This window comes from Chionomys nivalis, chromosome 2 (assembly GCF_950005125.1).
Source record: "Chionomys nivalis chromosome 2, mChiNiv1.1, whole genome shotgun sequence".
Taxonomy (NCBI): domain Eukaryota; kingdom Metazoa; phylum Chordata; class Mammalia; order Rodentia; family Cricetidae; genus Chionomys; species Chionomys nivalis.
Window position 1 is genome coordinate 67920378 of NC_080087.1, and position 6000 is coordinate 67926377.

Consider the following 6000-nt stretch of genomic DNA (forward strand, 5'->3'; position numbering starts at 1 on the left):
ACAATGGCACTGGGTTTTGATCCTACAGCATGTACTAACTTTGTAGGAACCTAGTCTATTTGGATGCTCACCTTCCTAGACCTGGATGGAGGGGGGAGGACCTTGGACTTCCCACAGGGCAGGGAACACTGACTGCTCTTTGGACTGGAGAGGGAGGGGGAGGGGGGATGGAGGGAGGGGAAGGGAAATGGGAGGAGGGGAGGAGGTGAAAATTTGTAATAATAATAATAATAATAATAATTTTTTTAAAAATTGTATCAATAAATCAAGATACATACCAATGCAAATTATTCATATACATTTATAGACAATATTTGAGAATATGGGCATAGTTTTCTCCATACTGCTCCTGCTGATTGGGTGTTCTGTTAATCATGTCTTCCATGGTATATACTGTGTGCTATGTTTTCTCAGTCATTAGTTAGGCAAAGTAATTTTTATGGTGACTTTTCAGGGGGTTGTGGTGTATGAAATCCTATTTGTCTGTAAGAAATCCACAGGTTCTTATCCTATGTGGAAACAAAAGAACCTCTTTTCCAAAGCATCATATTCTCATAAAGTCAAGATATCTTTACGTTGGTTTTGCTTAGCACCCTGTACAATAAAATATCTATTTGTGCTTAGCTCCTTCACAGTCAAAAATTTTAAAGAAAACTAAATTATATATATATATATATATATATATATATATATATATTCTAGAATTTCTCTATATAGTCCTTCTTTACCTGGCTTATTTTTACTCTATTACTTCTTAATATTTGTTTTATTATATTTACTCCTTTAATCTATGACTGTCTGTACTCTATCTCTTTAAAGACCTTATCTTTTTTTAAAAAAAAATGCTTCTTTTTATAACTCTCTGTACTCTTTTTCTTCTTTTTTGCAAGCCTATGTACATTTATCCAACCCTATAACTCATTTAGAGGTCTTTTATGTCTGATTATGTCTCTTGTGTATCTGTAAATCTTTACAGTCAAGGAGTGCTTCTTAAAATGATAAACCCTTCTAAAAAACTTAAGAGGTGACATTGCTAGGGGAAATATAGTGCTGCCTGCTTGCCTCACCCAGTACAGCATGGCAGAACTGCACTCCTCCTCTGAGAGGCACGTACAATACCCCATCTCTAGTACAGCCTACAGTGAGACATATCCATGAACTTATGGGCACAGGAGACCACTTCCTAAATATAACCTCAGTAGCATAGACATTGAGAGCACCAATTAATAAATAGGACTGCCTGAAACCATCGGCAAGACACAATCACTAAGACAAAATGGGAGTGTATTGAATGGGAAAATATTTTTACCAGATCCATATTGGAGAGGACTGATCTCCAAAATATAAAAAAAAACTCAATAAACTAGACATCAAATTATAAAATAATCTAATAAAATGGGGTAGAGATCTAAAGAGAGAATAATCAACAGAAGAGTTGCAAATAGCCAAATCACAATAAAGGAGTTGCTCAACATCTTCAGCCATCAAGAAAATGCAAAACAAAATGACTCTGAAATAACATCTTATACAAGTCAGAATGGTTAAGATCAAAAACACCAAAGAGAACTTATGTTGGAGAGGATTCAGAATAAGGGGAATACTCCACCATTACCTGTGGGAGTACAATTGGATAAAGACTTTGGAAAATGTTGTAGTTTGGGAAAATCTGGGAGTCAGTCTTCCTCAAGACCCAGCAATATCACACTTAGAAACATACCCAAAGTATGCATACTATTGCCAAAAGAACATTTGCTCAACTATGTTCATGGCAGCATTATTTCTAATACCCAGAACCTGCAAACAACCTAGGGGCTCCCAAACTGAAGAATAGATTTTAAAAATATGGTGCAAAAGGAGTATTACTCATCACTAAAAAGAATGAAATCTTGAAATTTGCATTCAAATATATGGAATTAGAAAATAAACATTCTAAATGACTTAACCTAGATCCAGATAGATAATCATGGTATATACTCACACATGAGTGAATATTAGATGTAAAGCAAAGAATAACAAGTCTATAGCCCATGATCCCAGAGAAGCTAGGTAGCAAGGAGAACCCTAAGAGACACACATGGATCCTCCTGGGATTAGAAAACAGACAAGATCTTCTGAAAATCTTGGAAGTATGGAAGAAGAGTTCAAAAGGTGGGGGAAGAGAGAAAGAGAGGGAAGAGGAAATATGAGGGAACAGGATGCTAAAGAAGGGGAAACGGTAGTGAGGGAGAACAAGAAAAGTGATATCTTCATTGAGAGAGCCAACAAAGGGCTAGGGAGAAACAGGGCACCAGGGAAATTCTCAAGAATTTACAAGGATAATCCCAGTTAAGGTTCTAAACAATAGTGCCTTCCTCTTTAATCAGACTGGTGACTTCCATTATTGTCATCATAGAACCTTCATCCAACAACCAATAGAAACAGATACAGAGATCTACAATAAAGCACTGGACCTAGCTTTTGAAGAGCAATCCATGAGAGGAAGGAGTGATGATAGAGCAAAGGGGTATGGTCCATGATGTTGATACCCACAGAAAGAGATGACCTAAGCTATTGAGAGTTCACTGACTCTGGAATGATTGTAAGGGAACCTACATAGGATCAACATAGGACCACTTATGCACTTTTATTGACTTGCCTTGGGAAGCCTTACCCTTTCTGGATATTAGATGGGGACTCAGCTGGGAAGGGTGGATTAGAAGGATTAAAGGGAGTTGTAATGAAAATATCTATGTAAAGGGAGAAAACATTGTATAAAAATATTCTTGATACAAAAAGAAAAATAAATGGATAGGCACCATATAATTCATTAACTACTGAAATCAATAAATCAATGATGAAATTAAACAGATAAGATTGATGGATTCATACTTCTCTTACACATTTTGGAATTAAGATGAAAGCCTAAAAGAATTTATTTACACACAATGGGCTTCTCCGCAACCTTGAAGAATTCAATGATGTCATTAACATGAATTGAGTTATTATGCAACCTGAATAGACTCCAGAAATACAGATTTTTCACAAACTGAAAATGTAACAGTGAGAGTGTGTGTTTCTCTCTCTCTCTCTCTCTCTCTCTATATATATATATATATATATATATATATATATATATGTATTTGGGGTTTTTTGGGGTTTTTTTTGGATTTTTCGAGACAGGGTTCCTCCGTAGCTTTTGGTTCCTGTCCTGGAACTAGCTGTGTTGATTTTTAACCCAAAGAAAGTAGGAGAGGTATTATTTGAGATGTGAATGCGTTAAAGAATTTGGTTGGGACACCCTGTAATGTCAGTATGAAAAAAATCACACTCGTATGCTAAATTGGACAAGTATACAAACAACATTAAGTGAGAAGGAAGCTTTATAAATTGAGGAATAGCTTTGGTAGTAATATGATCAACATACATGGGTAACAAAGGGGTAAATATTGAGGAGGTTCATAAAACACATATGTGAGTATGACATGTGGAATCTTTTATGTTATCTATTGATTAAAATAATAGTAATAATTACACATAAAATGAAACTGGATACAATGCTAAACCTTTACTGATGTAAATTTCATTTGCACTTTTGAATGGTGAATTTCTGAGTCTTGAGTTAGAACAATATTCAGTATTCTGAAAAAGGGGCCGTCTCAAACTTCTTTGCAGAATTTTGGGATTTTACTCCTTATACTGCATCACCTTGCCATCCTTAATACAATGCAAAGTGATTATTCTTTCTAAAAATTGGAATCCCATGTCACAATGATATCCATGGGACGGTTGATATTTTCTAAACAGAAACAGAGGAGAAGATTAGGGTTAGAGGCAGATGGGAGGTCGAGGAGGACTGAGAAAAGAGGAGGGAGATGAAACTGTAGTTGAGACCTGGATGAAGGGGGGAAGACCTTGGACTTCCCACAGGGCAGGGAACCCTGACTGCTCTTTGGACTGGAGAGGGAGACGAGTGGGGGGAGTGGGAGAGGAGTGGGGGGAGGGGGAGGGAAATGGGAGGCTGGGAGGAGGCAGAAATTTTTTCAATTAAAAAAATCTAATAAATAAATAAGTAAATAAATAAATAAGACTCTTCCTATGAGAGACTCTTCCTGTCATATACTTCTCTGTCACATCTTAGCCCTCTAGGACAGCTCATTACAGAATCAGAGGTCATGTCCTTTCACATGTTGATCTTTAAATGTACTAAGTTCAAAAGGAGAACACTAGTCCTGTTTGCCTCATTAAATGCTAAGTAAATCTTACAACCAAGCAGAGAAAATCTTAATACAAAGATGTATTTTAAAATAATAAAACATGGGAACTCTGAATGCTCTTCGGACTGGAGAGGGAGGGGGAGAGAAGTGGGGGAAAGGGGGAGAGGAGTGGGGGGTGGAGGAAGGAAATGGGAGGCTGGGAGGAGGCAGAATTTTTTTAAATTAAAAAAAGATGGCAAAATACATCTCAACACTGAAAATAATAATAATAATAAAACATAGAATAGTACTGGGATGGAGTTCCTATAAATACTGAAATTACCCACATATAATTTCCAATTGCTTGAAATACTCCTGGTCCCAAAAAGTAGGAGTAAGATTAAAAACCTGCATTAGCATGATACAAGAAAATGAATAGACCAGTTGAAGTCCATGGGCTACATTCATAGTTAAACATTCTGCTGATAGAACAAAACAAGTCATGCTCACACCTTAGATCAAAACATCCTATAGGCAAACTACTCCTTGAGTGTATTCCAATGTTACCTCCTTAAAAGAAATGGATCCTTAGTTGAATCCTTACATTTTTGTTTGAGGTAGAAACATGTCTATCTCTATTCCTGAAATACAAAGTCTGGCTATTAGCCATACCTGTTGACAATAACCTTGAGAAAGCAGAACTCTTTGACCTAAATCTAGGTGGGACTTCTGTTTGAGGTTTCAACTCTCTGACTTTTGGTCAATATGGAAATGAACTCATATTTTGGGGCCTCCATGCCCTATTTCTGTTTTGCTTTTACTGCAGTCCAATTCCATTCACTGAAAGAGACTCATCTGCTCACACTCATCAATGCACCCTCACACTGTCAATGCACAGTCTAGAAGGCAAGCAAAAAGACATTAGTTGGAAAATAATATAAGAAGAATTAATGAGTAACTAACATGGAATGTTTCCAGATGTTGGTCCTGAGCAAATTCCATCTTGGTCAATATGTAAATTTTAATAAAAGCTTGCTTAAATTCAGTGAAAAAAAGAAAAAAAAATTATGCATTGAGCCAATGGTAACTTCATGGTATTTATTGCCTTTGAAGATTCTCAACAAAACATATTCACAACCACTACAAGAATCTAAAATGAGTAAAACAGTGCAGGAAAATCACAGACAAGGCAGAAGAATTTGGTCAGAGGACTAATTGTTCTATGAGAATTTAGGCTCATGAAGGGAGATTATGAGGGAGATTATGTTTTATACATAAAACATTTGCCTTTTCTTCTATTTAATATTTGTGTTTGGAGGAGGAGTGAGAGATATTATTTAGAGTTTGAAATGTAGGACACAGAATCTGAAGGGATCTTGTTGAATATTCAAAAAATTTGTAATGCTATAAATGGAACTGATTCTTTGGTGATTTGTATAATGGTAGAACAGCAGGATTCAGAAAAAAATAGAATTGAGGCTGATTATTGTTCTCAAGACAATGGAAGCACAGTATTTGGTTAGATACTCTCTTACTGTCAGTCATGTAGTATAATCCCCACTGTGCAAGCTGTGTGAAACTCAATTTCTCTAACTATGGAACTGTTGTTCCCTGACAGAGAATTTGTGAAAGAATTTCCAATGTACAACTAAGAATTTTGACTTTGTGTGGCATTCCAGAAACTTTGCTTAATGTCTCAATGTGGATCATCTAACAAAATTCACTGACATCATTTCTAAAGGCATTAACATAAAAAAATTGTTCTGGCTGTCCTGGGACCAAATTTTTCTCAAAGTGACATCCCCCATGGAGCCATAATTTCCACAAA